The sequence below is a fragment of the Ambystoma mexicanum genome, chromosome 1q (assembly GCF_040938575.1).
Source record: "Ambystoma mexicanum isolate Mex_15411 chromosome 1q, UKY_AmexF1_1, whole genome shotgun sequence".
In the NCBI taxonomy this organism is placed as follows: Eukaryota; Metazoa; Chordata; class Amphibia; order Caudata; family Ambystomatidae; genus Ambystoma; species Ambystoma mexicanum.
In genome coordinates, this window is record NC_090922.1 from 1,421,096,331 (window position 1) to 1,421,113,005 (window position 16,675).

Genomic DNA, 16,675 nt, shown 5'->3' on the forward strand with positions numbered 1-16,675 from the left:
GCCAGTTCTCCAGAATATACAAGAGAACTTGGACAAACCGATTCTCTGTGATGTAGATCCTGTTATATAAAAACGTTATGTACCAACATTTAGATGTTTTGCGATTTTTTATTGTTGTGTACATTTTATACAAGGTGTCACTGAGGTGTTTAGAGGAACCACAATATAAGGTAATAGCGAGGAACGTTTTTGCTATAGTGTTCAGATTGTTGATGCTATAATGTTTTGTATGAATACAATTTTGTTTATTCGCTCATAAAAATAGACTTTAAATTATGCATACTTGTGGGAAAGAAATCGGTCGAAAACAATGTGCCTACAATGTACAGAAAGGCTGGAAAAGAAGTAAATGACAATTAAAACAGTGAAATATCAATATAGAAAAAGAAAAACATTTGTTTTTGATATTATTCATTTATTGTAACACACATAAAGAGAAATTGCATGAAAACAAAATGAAACATTATTGGGCATATCAGTGTAACAATATATTAGCCCTAACCCAGTTTAACCAACGAAAGGGTTTTCCCTTATGTAAAGGATGGTCCTTCAAGCATGCACTGAGATGGCCAGGAGAGCAGTGGTGGCCTGTTTATAACAGGCGGCATGGCCCCCCAAGAGAGCAGAGGCAGTCGCGTGCATTGTGCTCTGAGTCATCTGTCTCTGTCTAAGTGCACAGCACGTACTGCGGGCGGCAATGGTTATGTTCAGTGCTTTACGTGTGCCAGGGCTAGCCAGGGCCATGCCCCGGTAGTCTCCAGAGAGGGTTCCACCCCTGACTAGCCCAAGCCACGCTGACACCTGAGGCAGCCTGTGGAGTGACTGCACAGTAACACGAGCTGCCAACACGTGTCGGCACTTCGATTAGAAAAAAAGAAAAGCCATTGCCATTTGGCGAGGGTGGGCTCTCGATAGGGGGTGTGGACGAAGTACGCCCGTACATAACCCACACCCCCTAACAGGAGCAACCCCTTGATTTCTAATCCCACTTAATGCACTGGTTATGTTTATTAGTTAAATGAATAATTGTGACCAGCCAGGACTACAGCAATTAGCATTGGGTGGCAATGGCCCACAGGTGCACCAATGCGTGCCATGCCACGCGCCTTTCCTTGTTATGCTGTGCGGAGACCGAAGAGCTCTGTGCAGCTAACGTAAAGCATTTTGATTAGACCGCTGGCGGAGTCCTGCCAGTATTACTGCATGTGCAAACAGCACAATATTTTTTTGTCATTTTGTCTCTCAGTAGCTATCACTAAATTATCTTTGTCCTTCAGCCAATGAAATTTGATATGAGAGCAGTGGCGGGCTATATCGGTGCTGCATGCACTGGCAGATGCAGAGAAGCCTGATTGACAACCTAAGCCCAGAGCTGAGCAGGAGGAGCTAAACAAGCCACCTGTGTAGCGTGAACTCGAGAGGTAAGTACCATCACTCTACCTAATGACTCTGTGCCCTCCAGACGCTATATGGCCCCCACACTTTTATCTCTGGCTCCCGCTCTATGGCCCTCTCATTTCCCTCAGCCCTTTCTTTACTTACTCAATCTAGTGACCCTCACTGGTCCTCCATGGCCCTCCCATCAGCACTCTTGCCCGTCTCTAATGCCCCCTCATTTACTTGCCATGTCACCCTCTCCTCATGCCCCTATGCCAATCGCCTGACACTCTCATTTTGCATCTCATTCTCCCTCTGCTTCAGGTGGCTCGCACAACTATGCGTAAGCATCAGCTTCACCACGTAACATCCCTTCCATGCTTAGTTCGAGGCTGAGGGAGGCCGGTTCTTGTGCCTCATGCTCTACATCTCTGTGCATAGCCACCTTCTGAATGGAGTTCTTCTTTTTCATCTGTTCAGTCCTAAGGTCTGTGTTCCTATGGCTCTCCTCCAGGGACCGTGCCAGGGCTCGTCAACCATTGCAGAGAATTGGGCCTTGAACCTTAGGGTACCATCGAGTTGTCACCCCTATATTAGCAGCGCAGAGTCAGCATAATGCGAATTCTCATCAATCTAGTACATTAAATGTGCACTTGCAGTGCTTGGGGTCCTTAGCACCCCCAGGTCACCCCATCGCTCTGGCCATTAGTACCTTGCTCACAAAGATTGTCCTGTGGCAAACATAGCACCACCTCTGGCCAAAGAGAAATGTCTAATGCGAGAGTGTGTTTGTCTGTGTGAAAGAGAGAGAGAGAAATAGGGACAGTGGGAGAGAGAGATTGTGTATGTGCGATTGCTACAATGGTTTGTGAATGTATAATGTGAGCATTTGTGTACAATGTACTTGCGCTCACAGTATTCATTTACATAACATAAGGGTGTCTTTGTGAGTGCATAAGTGTAGGAATTCTCTTTTTAAATTAGATGGTTGAGTCTATGCATGGGTGGAGTGTTGTGTGTGTGATGATGCCTGAGGAGTGAACAGATTCTGTTTATTGGTCGGACCTGTGTGGGAGACGAGTACATTACTAGAATAAGTGGCAATGACAAGGTGAGTGTTTTGATGTGGTGGACGCTTAACTTGGTGCAGCCAGTATGGATCTATTTTTCTACTGTGGCATGACATTTTTTTCTGATCTCTAGGGCTAAGCCAACATGAGCGATCGTGTGTGGCTATATTGGCCTACAATGGTGCAGCCAGGCTGGACATATTTTTTTACTATGGCATGATGCCGTAGCCAACAACAGAGACTCTATAATATTGGTATTCCAAAGGGAATTCTCAAATTAATAATACTAAAACACAATAGTACGGTGGATAGGATTCAGCTACACCAAATTTGTTTTTTTAGGACCACTATATATGTTATATTATGTTGATTTATATCACACACCGTTGCCTTTGCAATGGTCTCTAGTCTTTTAAGTGGCTCTGCAAGAAATGTGGGTAATGTTGGTTAGTGATGGAGAGAGGGATAGGATAGAGTTTGTTCTCATCTGTTGATGCGTGCAGAACAAGGATAAACTGGCTTCTGCACCTATGAGCTTTCTAGGTGTGCTTTGTTATGTGCACTGGACTTGTGACCATAAGGATAGGGTCCAGTGTCTGAGTTGTGTGTTGTCTGCAGGTATTGGTTTGTCGTATTCTTAGAGAGGGGTGTCCGGTTTGCACATTTTTGGTGGGTTGTTTATCTAGCCCTTTGGGCAGTTATGGTACATGAGAGGTGTAATGGTGTGGAAAAGGAGAGGGGGGTGACTTGTCAGTTTTGGGTGGTCTCTGGGTGTTCAGTAGTTTTATTGTCAGTTCTTCATTCTGTATTGTCCCGTGATTTCCTTGTGCTTGGGTTACGGAGGCATGCGCTAAACTAAATCTAAACAACTCAATCAGCACAATCCTAGTGTGACTAAATTCAAAACATTGTTAACTAACTCAGTACAATTCTAGTGTGGCTAAATTCAAAAGCAACATGAACCAAATAATTACAATTTTCGTGTGACTAAATTTAGAGCTGGAGTACCAAGTTAGTATAGTTATAGTATGGCTGAGTTAAAAAGAGTCGTTAACTAAATCAGTACAATTCTAGTATGGCTAAGTTAAAAAACAGCGGGAATCAAGTTAGTACAGTACTAGTGTGGATACATTCAAAAGTGGCAGGTACCTAGTTAGCAATACAAAACAAAGTTCCCAATGATCTCGGAACTACGGCCCCCTCTCCATTATCAAAGGCTGGATAATAGCCAAACCGTTATAGATTTCCAAATGCATATACTGGTACAATTTGAAAGTTATTATGATAATCTGAGTATTAAAAAAAACATTCATCAAGAGAAATTCATTTCAGAACATTCTTTTTTTCTTCACAGTTTAATGGGGAACCCAACGCGTTTCAAGTTACAAGACTCTTCATCTATTGTGAAGATTGCTACAATTTAACGAAAAGAAAAACATAAATGAAAACATCTAACAATGCTATTCATGAAATATAAATCGTTTACATTTTGTATAGATCACCTTAAGCTTGATTAATCACTTTTTGGATAAAACTCCAGAGATCTTCTGGTGGTGTATGTGATTAATAGACTCTGTCCAGGTTTATTCAATCTGGCCAAGCCAATAATCTAGAGGAGAAAAGGGAAACTCTATTTTAACCTTTATAGCAATTTATCAAATGCATATGACCATGTGTTCTAGACAGTAAAATGTGATAGGTGGCCCATCTTATTCTTACCACTGTGCTGATAACGTCCAAAAGTATGCTGCGTGGTGCTGTCATAATTACACTTCATTCCTCTTGAGTACAATTCCCAAGCTCTGTAAGGAAAAAACATATCTACTTAGTCTAAAATGGAATGTCCTAGGTGTATCATATGTGTTTCATGAAAGTCATAATTTAATGGCTACCATACCCATTTTAGTCTTGTGCTGATGTGTAGAGACCACATCAGGTGAGACTGGCTATGGAATAATCTTCTCAATTAATACAAGTAAAACACTCCTCTAGTACCCCAAGCTTGTATGTCCAAGGGTAAAAAAATAAGGGAATGTGCTCTTAAGTGTGTAGAAAAAGCAATATTGAATAACTGGCAATGAGCATCCTTTCAAGAAGAACAAATTCTCAATGAAAATAACAGGCTCACACCTGAATAATGTGCGGTTATCAACAAGTGATAACACAGGTAAGATAGTGTTGTCTAGACTGAGTATGTTCTCCACTCCCCAAACTAGGATATTCTTAGCTGCATAATGATCCAGCCATTACCGGCTAGTACAGTACAGTTTGTCTAGATCATTGTATTTTATTGTATTTGTTTATTTATATAGCGCTCTTTCCCCACTTGTGTGGCCTCAATGCGCTTTGCAGAGAAAGTATCATGCCCCGTACCCATTGGGGGGTGAAACAGCAGCTCACTCGATATCTGCCACTGCAGGGAACCTTGCGGTGCAAAACATTGAAAGAAAATGCCCGCCGTTAGAAACAAAGCATGACATCATTGCGCACGTTACCGCGAGTCGTTGTTATTATAAGTAGTGTCATGGTCATGGAAAATAAAATGAATTGCGGGTGAATTCCTGTCAATTGTCACATTCTGTCTTAACAGTGGTGTAATGAATTAAAGATACACTGTATGAAAAAATGATGTATACCCATCATTGGGTTTGAAGATCCCCTAAAGATTATTCAGTTACGATTCTTATAGTAAACTGTACCATCTTTATACAAATATATTGCACAAATTATAGGTGCCAATCTTAGGGTTAAAAAATTCGCTAATGGTTATACAGTTACGATTCTTATAATAAACTGTGCCATCATTTTACAAACATGTACCACCATATTGTGTCTCTAAGTAAGGGCACGCACTCGGCTCTCGTGGTATTTGGGTAAGTAAGGAACCAAACATTTAGGACATGAGTGCTTATGCAATAAATGTCTATTAGGTACCTTCATGAAGGTTAGAGAACCTGGGGAAATAATTAATCCAGTGAAGTCTAATGCCACCCTCACGGTATGCAGGCAAAAATGGCAGAAAACAAATATTGTTTAAATAGCATTCCATTGGTGTCTTCTTGGATAGTCCATAGGAGGCTATAAGGAGTTCAAGCAGGCTTAGATTGTTACATACTGAGAACAATGCATTTCCTGGATGGGATGGGATCTGTGTACTTGACCAAAATGTTTAAACTATTACATCAAATCACTCCATTTACTTAGCTGGACCTCTGGACAATACTTAAGCAATATGCCCCGAGCGACGGGGGCATTACTGAGCCAGGTAATGCCCCGGGGCCCATAGTGATAGGCCTGAGCAAAGCGGGCAATGCCCCTGCTGTGAGGGGCATATTGCTATTAGTACGCCGGCCCACAAGATCTGGTGACCGTGGCACTAAAAGCAGTTTCTGGAAAGAAATGGCCTCCGGGAAAGGGAAAACGGAGTCAGTTTTCCCTTTCCATGGCGGCCATCGGGAGCGGACACGCTGGGAACAGAAGTGTTCCCAGCGTGTCCACTCCCAAAAGACGAAAGAGAAGAAGGTAAGTGGGGTTGGGGAGTGGGGGAGGGAAATAAAAGACGCACCAGAATCCCTGGCGGGGGACAATGGTAGCCTCCAGCTGTGTAGAGGCACAGAGCGGGGATGACCCCGCTTCGAGCCTCCTCATTGGCTGAGGGGCTGCCACGCCACCCGCTGTGGACAAGGTGGCTGGAATCCCAGCCGAGAATTGAGGTATTCTCGGCCGGGTAATGACCCAGCGAGATCCGATCAGACTGCGTGTTGCATTCCGCTTTGACTCTCTCATTGTTTATACAACAGAGAAGTAATAACATTTGAATTGCATTCCATTGGTGTTTCCTCAGTTAGTCCATAGAAAGCCACAAGGTTAATCAAGCTTAGGGTATTACACTTTGTGAACAATATTGTGAACAATGCAATTCCTGTACTTTGAACAATATGTCTTAAGATAGTGTATGAAAGAACTAGTACATCAAACCATTCCACGTACTCAGCTGAATCTGTGAATAATACTTGTCCATTCAACAGTACATACAGTCATCAAATTTTGCCAGGATATATACACAATCTCCTTCCCAGGTGGGTGTCTGCCTCATAACCTAGGTATAAGCTTCATTTGATTTATTTTTCTAGATCTGGAGATATGGTCCCAGATATTCATGCCAAGGGGACTGATTGCATCTAGATGATAGATCCAATAAAGCTCTCTTTGTGTTAATCTTTTCTGTAGATAGCCTCCCTTTTTTAAGTGATGGATCACCTCCAATATATCACATCTCATTTTGACCACTGTGTGCCTAGCTTCTTTAAAATGTCTACATACAGGTGATTTAGCATTTGCTCTCCTCATGCTGGATATGTGTCCGGTCCAGCGATCTATTGCACGACTTATCGTCTGAGCCACATAGTATTTCCCACATTGCCATTTGAGTGTACAGATGACATTGTTTGTGTCACAGGTTTCAGAATCACCTAGTGCAATCTTTCTGCCTGTATTAGGGGTACGGATATGGTCTTCCTTGGTCATGTTACATCAATGTTGACAGTTGAGGTAGGGGAATGTCCCTGGCTTTGGTTTCCGTAATACCTTCTGTGATGGCTTTCTGAATTGTTCTGCTCTAATCAGTGTGTCACTGAAATTTTTGTACCTCTCATATACGCCATCATTGGCTCTGGAAATAATTTGTTAAGAAATTGGCTGAAGTTGTAGTTCTTTTTGATGGTCCTGGCTATTTTGTGACTCTGTGCAGAGTATCGCAGCATGTGAATCATATTGGTGTTCTCTTTTTTTGGTTTTGTTCTTAAGACATCTTCTCTGTTATGGCTCTCCACACTAGTGATGGCATTATCTAAAATTTCAGATGGAACCTAGTTAGTACAATTCTAGTGTGGTTACATATTGAGGTGGTGTTAACACATCAGTACAGTTCTAGTGTGGCTAGATTCAAAAGCAGTGTTAATTAACTAAGTTTAATTCCAGTGTTGGGGGGCGTGGCTAGGAAGCCATGTGAAAGGACGTGTCTGTACGGGGGCTCCCAAAGATCTGCACATTATCCGACTAAAAACAGTGCAAGGACCGATGTAATTTGGCTGAGACTGATATGACTGCGTACATGAAACTCAGGTGAACGTGTGGATACGTTTCGATACGGGCCTGCACCGTGAGAGCGCAACAAAAAGCTAAAAGAAGATCTGGAGGCGAGAGTGCGATGAACGAGAAAATGGCCGCCGCCGCTGAACGAAGGAACAAAGGGGTGCTTGATCTGGGTGCCTGACGGTCGCACTGGAGCATGGTGGTGGTGTAGGTGCATGACGCGGGTGGATCGAGGTCATTAAAGACACCCAGTCCTGCGAGGCCGACGGCGTGGACCTGGGAAGGGTGCAGGGCCTGACCGAAGATACTTGGTAACCAGAGCGTGCGGTGTGACCGGGAACTGTGCCCCGGGCCCTTTGTGGCCTAAAGTGCGCCTCAGAGGGTGAGACGCGACCTGGCTTGGATAGGTGATAGACAAGATGGCCGGGGGAGCCGGAGGACAGAGGAACTTTGTGCCGGGGAAGTGGTGGTAACAATGGGGCACCTGCAGAGCGCACTGTGATACCCTGCCCCAGATCCGAGCAGGGATAGAAGGACGGAAGACATGTCTAACAAGCCCCTGAGAGCGAAGACCAAACAGCACACGCTCGACGAATACGCTAAAACGCCTCCCGGCCCAGACGGAGCCAAAAGCAAAGACAAAACGCAAGCCAAGGAAATGGCCGCCGGGGGTGCAAACCACGAGGTCCTCGCTGCGATCGCAGACCTGAAAGCGACCTGGGAGACCAAGCTCCAGCTCGCTGTGGCTGAACTGAAGACCGCAATGGAACTCCAAGTTGGGGCAGTGCAGGAGGACGTGAACCTCCTAAGGCAGGACGTGCGTACCCTGGCAGAGCGCACGGAGACTTTGGAGAAAGAATTGGGCCCTACCGCGGCGGACTGCGCTGTGCACAAGCGTGAACTCCATGCCCTGGTGCAACGCGTGGGCAACTTGGAGAGTAGGGCGGAGGAAGCAGAAGGGCGCGCCCGGAGGAACAACATCCGTATCGTGGGCCTGCCGGAGGGAACTGAGGGCCACAATCCAACGGAATTTATCGAAAACATGCTACTGCAGGAGATCAAGGGAGGCACCCTATCGCAGGGTTTTGCGGTTGAGAGAGCGCACAGGGCCTTAACTAGGAAGCCACCACCGGGAAACCCGCCCAGGCCAGTGATAGCTAAGATCCTAAACTACCGGGACCGAGAAAGGATCCTTGAACACTTCCGCAAGGGAGGCACAATACAACGAGGAGCGGCGAATATAACGGCCTATCCCGATTACACCCTGCAGGTACAGCGCAGTCGCATGAACTTTGGAACAGTGAAGAGGAGATTGCGGGAAGCGGGGCTTAAATACATGTTGCTCTATCCGGCCAAACTGAAGGTTTTCTTTCAGAGCAAGCTTCTGTTCTTTGTCACCCCGGAGGATGCTATGGAGTGGTTGGATGCACAAAACTGCCCTCAGGAGTCAGATGTTCAGATGGCCGGTGGAAAATAAAGGACGAGATAAGTAACGCTGTAGGCCCGGTCGGGTCATGAACATTGGGACTAGATTATAGTCATTGAACTCGCTTGAGAACATGCGAGCGTCAGGGGTTATGAAACGTGGTCCTTGCGCGGACATGGTTGCGAAGTTGAGGAGCCGCCTGAAGCCACCCTTTACACCCCATTTTTGTGTTTAGTTTAGTCACTGTTAGTGGGGTGACACCCTGTCGGGTTCTCTATTTGGGTATTCCAAGGAGGACCGAACACAGGGATGCCTGAGATCCAGGGCTGGAGCTGGGCAGTTGTTGGGGGTAGGGGTTTGGGGGGGAGTTTTAGTTTTTGCATGAGCCTGGGGGTGAAACCGGGAGTGGGTGTTCGCAAAGTGGGGAGGGATTGCCTCGGATGGGGGGAGGAAACTACTGATAGGCCATGGGAGACCTCAGGATATTAACGTGGAACGTTAGGGGGCTTAACAGTTATCTCAAGCGAAATAAAGTCATGTTGTATCTTAAGAGGCAGAAGATAGACATAGCCCTACTACAGGAGACACATCTAAAGCGAGAGAAACTGGAGCTGGTAGGGAGGAAGTGGAAGGGAACAGTGGTAGGATCAACATACTCCGCCTATGCCAGAGGAGTGCTGGTGTGGGTGGCGCCACACGTCCCATTCAAGCTAATTGAGGAGGTTGTGGAGGAGGATGGGAGGTTGGTTATGGTGAGGGGGCTGGTAGAGAACAAAGTAGTGTGCATTGTAAATACATACGCGCCTAACCAGGAAACGGCGACATATTTCAGGACGCTGTGCACCAAGCTCAGTGTTGGGATGGGGGGAACGGTGATATGGGGTGGTGACTTTAATTGCGTGTTGAACCCCAGGGAGGATAGGTCGGATGACAAGATGGCTAAGCCCAGTCCGGCGGCTAAGGTATTGCAGACGCTGCTGGCGGATTTTGGCCTAGTGGATGTGTGGAGAGCGAAACACCCGAGCGCGAGACAATACTCGCACTATTCGGCTCCGCATCTACTGCACACGAGGCTTGATTACCTCTTCACTACGCCAGACATAGTCGCGGAGCGCGACCATATAGACTACAGGGCGAGGGTCCTCTCTGACCACTTGCCCCTGTTCATGAGATGGCAACTGTATTCCCCACGAGCGCGTATACCAACATGGCGCCTAAGGGCGGAGGCGCTCAAAGACCCCGCCTTCAGAGAGGATATTAGGGAAGAGATAACTGCTTATTTTGAGGTAAATAAAGGGAGCGTTAAGTCGGCTGGCACCTTATGGGAGGCCTTTAAGGTCGTAATGCGGGGGATCGCCATTGCGAAGTCTAAGGGATTGATGGGGGGAGTCCTGGCGGATTTGCATAGAGCTGAGACTGTGCTGGAGGATGAGTTGAAAGGTGGTGGGACAGATGCGGAGGCGGTCTCCAAATTGCAACAGGAGTGTGCGGAACATTGGGACAGGCTCTGTAATTTGAACTATAGAAAGTATATTGAGAGACTGCATGCGGGGGGAGATAAAACGGGCTGACTCTTAGCTTGGCTGTACAAGAGTGAGACCCCACGATCCCCGATCAGATTGGTAACCAATGTAAAGGGGGAGGAGGTAGACACCCAAGAAGGCGTGAACAGGGCATTCGTGGAATACTATAAGGTCTTATACGAAGATTGCGAGGGGGCGCCAGGAGGAGATAGACGAAGTGCTGGAAGATGTAGGCTTGCCCAAGGTCAGCGATGAGGAGCGAGAGGAGCTAGATGCTCCGATCACCCTGGAAGAGCTGAAGGAGATTGTGAGACAGTTGCCCACTAGTGAGGCCCCAGGGGCAGATGGGTTCCCCAGTGAATTTTATAAAGTTTATGCAGAGGAAGTGCTCCTGCCCATGCTGGAAATGCTCAACGAAGCGTACGAGATGGGACGGTTGCCGGAGTCACTTAGGGAGGCGATTATAATACCGCTCCCCAAGCCAAATAAACCAGGACATGATTGTGGCTCCTACAGGCCGCTGTCGATGCTGAACCAAGATAGTAAAATCCTGACAGCTGTCCTGGCTACTAGAATGTGTAGAGTGATCGGCAAGTTGATCCACCCTGACCAGACGGGCTATGTCCCTAATAGGAACATCACTCACAACCACAGGCGCCTCCATTGGGTGGTCGAGTGGGGTGGTGGTGAGGACGGCAAAATGGCGATAGTGGCATTGGACGCGGTTAAGGCGTTCGACTCTGTTCGGTGGCCTTGGCTGCTAGCGGCTCTGAGAGGGTACGGGATGGGACCAGGTTATGTTTGGTGGGCCGAGATGTTATACAGTGCACCACTAGCCAGGGTCCGTACGGGTGCGGTGGTGTCAGAGAGATGGCAGTTGGGCAGAGGCACTAGGCAGGGGTGTCCCTGGTCCCCAATGTTGTACATCCTGGCACTAGAACCCTTAGCGATTTACCTCCGGCAGCAATATGACCCGGTCGGCATCGATGTGAGAGGAGAGTGTCACCTTATATCCCTGTATGCAGATGATATGCTGTTATACCTAAGATACCCAGAAGAAAATTTGCAGTATGTCTTAGAGGTGATGGGGAGGTATGCCTGGTTGTCCGGTATAGCGGTAAATCCTCAGAAATCCACCCTATTTCCGCTGGGGGGCTATGTGGGGACTCCAGTGGAGAGGTTGCCAGTGTGGCAGATCCCGTGGGCGACGAGATCCTTTAGATACTTGGGAATTGATGTGTATCACACGACCGTGGAAGAGCACAAGCATAACACTGAACTTGCTGTGGGGAAGATCGAGAAATGTATGAGGTTCTGGGAAAGATTGCCACTAGCGATGATGGGCCGAGGAGCTATGCTTAAAATGGTAGTGCTGCCCAGGCTTCTGCATTATTTTAATAACATCCCCTACATGATTCCTAAGAAGTTTTTTGTGAGGCTACATAGTGTTTGCAGAGAATTCCTGTGGCACGGCATGCGCAACAGAGTCGCACTGTGGAAGCTGCAGAACTTCTATGATAAGGGCGGAATCAAGCTGCCGAACTTTGAGGCATATTATGTGGCAGCGCAGCTACAATATGTGTCCAGGTGGCTCTCTGATGACGAGACCCCTGAACACATGCTGTTTGGGAGGGATTGCTCCCCTTTTTACTTGCGAGAGGTGATCTGGGTGGCTAATGCATGCATGAGGGAGCGGCCTAGTATGCTAGCTTTGGGACGGAACATGTGGAAACGGGCCTGCCGGATGATGGGCAACCCTTTCCCGTGTGTGTTGCAGTTCCCATTGGTCGCACTGGCGAAGGGAGATGGGCAGCTCAGAGCAACTATTCGGACATACTGGGAGTCAGTGGGGTTGGTCACCATGGGAGATATTTGGCAGGATGGGACCATCTTGGAATTCGAAGAATTAGAGGCAGGGTTCGGACTGCACAGGGGTCAATATATGACATATCACAGGATAGTGCAGGAGATCCGGAATAGGTGGCCCGAAACTACCCTGGCCGATGAACCGGATGCCACGGTGGAGATACTATATGACACATCGAGGGCGGGCATGAGGTCTCTAGGTTGTACGAGATGTTGATGACGAAGGTTAGGAGCGATTTAGAGCACTTGAGACTGGAATGGGAAACGGAGATGGGGGCCCCGATGGCAGATGGGTTGTGGGAGCGAGCCCTCGGGTATCATAAAAAAGTATCGAGAAACGCCAGGTTTAAGCAAATACAGCTTTATATAACGCACAGGGGATACCTGACCCCTTTGAGAATATCCAAATTTCGGGATGTTGGACGCCAGGCATGCCCCAAGTGTGACGAGGAGAATGCAGACATGATACACATGTTTTGGGCGTGCCCAGTAATTGCAAGCTATTGGGGTGAAGTGGCGCAGAAGCTGGCAGAAAAGGGAGTTACGCTCATAGTGGATTCAGCCTGGGCCTGCTTACTGGGGGGATATCCCATAGCGCGTAAACTTAGACATGTCGATAAATTGAAAGATCTGGCTTATGTGCTTGCTAAACGTAGGATTGCCATGGGTTGGAAGGAGTGTCATAAGCCACGAACGGAGGTCTGGTGGAGGGATCTCCAAAAATGGGCGGAGGCCGAGACGGCTGTGTGGCGGGATGCCAGTATTGCAGGGGAGGAGGAGGAAATGTGCTCTCTTGCGGCATGGAAACTGTTGATAGCTGAACTTTTTGGAAGGGGGTCGGCTCCAATTGAATCTGAAAGTGATGACGCCCCCTCGTCCACAGCGGATACCAATGGCGAACACCATACAGGCTCATAGGGGGGAGGGATGGGGATTGCAGTGTTGTTTGTTGTTAAATGTGTTTATTTATGTTCAAGTTGTAATGTCGTGTGGTTTATAAATATAAAATAAAATATATTTTTAAAAAAAAAAGTTTAATTCCAGTGTTGTTAAATTCAGAACAGCATTCACTAAATCATTACAATTCTAGTGTGACTCAATTCCAAAGTAGTGTTCACTAAATCTTTACAAATCTAGATGGCAGATGGGTTGTGGGAGCGAGCCCTCGGGTATCATAAAAAAGTATCGAGAAACGCCAGGTTTAAGCAAATACAGCTTTATATAACGCACAGGGCATACCTGACCCCTTTGAGAATATCCAAATTTCGGGATGTTGGACGCCAGGCGTGCCCCAAGTGTGACGAGGAGAATGCAGACATGATACACATGTTTTGGGCGTGCCCAGTAATTGCAAGCTATTGGGGTGAAGTGGCGCAGAAGCTGGCAGAAAAGGGAGTTACGCTCATAGTGGATTCAGCCTGGGCCTGCTTACTGGGGGGATATCCCATAGCGCGTAAACTTAGACATGTCGATAAATTGAAAGATCTGGCTTATGTGCTTGCTAAACGTAGGATTGCCATGGGTTGGAAGGAGTGTCATAAGCCACGAACGGAGGTCTGGTGGAGGGATCTCCAAAAATATGCGGAGGCCGAGACGGCTGTGTGGCGGGATGCCAGTATTGCAGGGGAGGAGGAGGAAATGTGCTCTCTTGCGGCATGGAAACTGTTGATAGCTGAACTTTTTGGAAGGGGGTCGGCTCCAATTGAATCTGAAAGTGATGACGCCCCCTCGTCCACAGCGGATACCAATGGCGAACACCATACAGGCTCATAGGGGGGAGGGATGGGGATTGCAGTGTTGTTTGTTGTTAAATGTGTTTATTTATGTTCAAGTTGTAATGTCGTGTGGTTTATAAATATAAAATAAAATATATTTAAAAAAAAAAAAGTTTAATTCCAGTGTTGTTAAATTCAGAACAGCATTCACTAAATCATTACAATTCTAGTGTGACTCAATTCCAAAGTAGTGTTCACTAAATCTTTACAAATCTAGTATAGCTAACTTCAAATGTAGGGGGTTACAATTTTAGTGTGGCTAAATTCAAAAGCAGCGTTAACTTAAGAAGTACATTTCTGGTGTATCTAAATTAAAAAAACAGCGGGCGCCAATTTAGTACAGTTCTAATGTGGCTAAATTCAAAGCAGCATTAACTAAATCATTACAGTACTAGTGTGGCTAAATTAAAAAGCAGTCTGTTGCAATTATATTGTCGCTAAATTCAACAGCAGTGTAAACTAAATCTTGACAAGTCGAGTGTGGCTAAATTCATAAGCAGTGGTTTACAAAATTAGTGTCGCTAAATTCAAAAGCAGTGTTCACCTCAATCTTTACAATTCTAGTGTGGCTAAGTTCAAAGCAGCGGGAACCAAATTGGTTCGAATTATATTATGGTGTCCCTTACCTTCTTTTCTGTAGTCCTCTGGATGGGGGCTGGGAGCAGGTGTACAGGCCAACAGGAATCCCCTTACCCAATTTCCTTCGCTGAGTACACGGTCTAGGTTGCCCTGGGAGGGTCCATTAAGAGGGATAATTGGGTCACGTGACCCCAACAGCACCAATCAGTGGTGGAGAGGTTTGGGGTAGGGTCTCTGAATGGGACAGGACGTGGGTTGTGGGTCTCTTTCCTATTTTTTCTTTTTTTTTTATAAAAGGGTAAAAGTCAATACATTTATGGGATAAGGGTTAGTTGGTATATTTTATTTAGCATTTGTAAGGCGCTTATACATCAAGATATTGGCCCTGATTCATGGATTATTTGAGCCGAAAAAAAAACGTGATTTGTGTGCCATTCTGCCCGCAAATCCCTGTTTAACAAATAGGGATTTGCGGGCAGAATGGCGCACAAATCCCATTTTTTCGGCGCAAATAATCCATGAATCAGGGTGTTTGTGTTTCAAAGTGCCCAAAATTAAGGGGAGGCTCAGTATTAATTAATTAAATTAAGGGATGGGTTGGATTTAAATAATTATAATTAAGTGCATGGGTTCAGAATTAAATAAATAAAATAAGGGATGGGGTCGGATTTAATTAGTTATAATTAATGGCAGAGGCGGGTTTAAAGCAAGTCTGCATCCCTTGCTCCAATGTTGTTTAATTTTGTGTCTTAAAAACATGGGGATCAAATTGGACAATGTAAGTAATTTTCCTCCCACAATTGCAGAAGAAACTGGCATGGCAATCTTAAACCTTTTGCAGATGACCACATTATTTTGGGCCACACAGCAGTGGACTTGTAATGGTCTTTAATGGTCTGTGATATATATATATGAGAGCTCATGATTTGTAGATTAATGAAAATAAGACCTCTTTGATATGCTTAACATGAAAGCAGAATGTATTGTTTACTAATAACTGATGTCTGCATAATATGCCATTGGAGAAAGTGAGAGAAGTTTGTTATCTGAGATACCAGATTTCTGAAAAGAAGTGAGACCGCTTGACCCGTCAAAGCATTGAAACAAAAATCTGCCTCCTGGGAGAAAATATTAAGAAGTTTGAAAATACTTATGGGGTTTTCTCAATGCTACCACTGTGAGGAGCGTATATCCAACAACTGCAGTGTACAAGTCTTTATAGCTTGAAAGCCATTAGTCAACCGCCTCATATATTGTTAGGTATTAAAAGGGTTATTTCATGAAAGAAACTTCTAAACTTACTGCAGAATTGTACACTTATTGAGAAAAGTTGCATAGAACAGAACCGTATTTTACTCTATTGATGTTTCATGTTGGGCATGATAAGAATGTACCTTAAAATAAAAAGGGGGGCCTTCATACATTCTTTCTTGAAAAAGTCATTAAAGTCTAATCGTAATGGTGCAGCAGGAAAAGTGCCTAATTGCATGTCCAACTGTGACAATTGTATGTGCCATAGTACATTTGATAATACAATGCCTACATGTCACAATATATTCCTAAGTGCATTTATGAAGAATCTACGGAAATGGGATTGGAGTGTTAATTATGACTATTTCTCAAACATACTAAGATCATCAGAATACTAAGTGGGGTTTCCCCAGTAGTGGGGATCTGAGTTTATATTAAGAATGTCCCTGTGGATTGGTAGCAAGGTTTTCATGAAGTTACATTTTTGTATGTTTTTATTTTAATGTATCATATGGTTTAACATTACAAACACAATGTTCAAATATACATAAAACAATCTAGGCCAGGATCCATAGTTAACAATTACAAACATTAAATCCATTGGGAATACATCTTAAAGTACGTCTTAGAATACACCTTCATAACATCATCATAACATATTTAAGGCAGGATTAAATTCACTTTCAAAAGATATTGGTATAATATAATCAATAT

At 45.3% G+C, this 16,675-nt stretch overlaps 1 long non-coding RNA gene across 1 annotated transcript in view; it reads right to left on the reverse strand.

Moving 5' to 3' along the window:
• Positions 1-451: 451 nt before the first annotated feature.
• Positions 452-16,675, reverse strand: part of LOC138548634 (uncharacterized) — a 226,044-nt gene continuing 209,820 nt past the window's right edge. The window contains exons 3-4 of the long non-coding RNA XR_011292433.1: positions 4,167-4,249; positions 452-4,056 (exon numbers count right to left, since the gene is read on the reverse strand). This is a non-coding gene — a long non-coding RNA (uncharacterized lncRNA). The remainder of the gene's footprint in view (positions 4,057-4,166; positions 4,250-16,675) is intronic.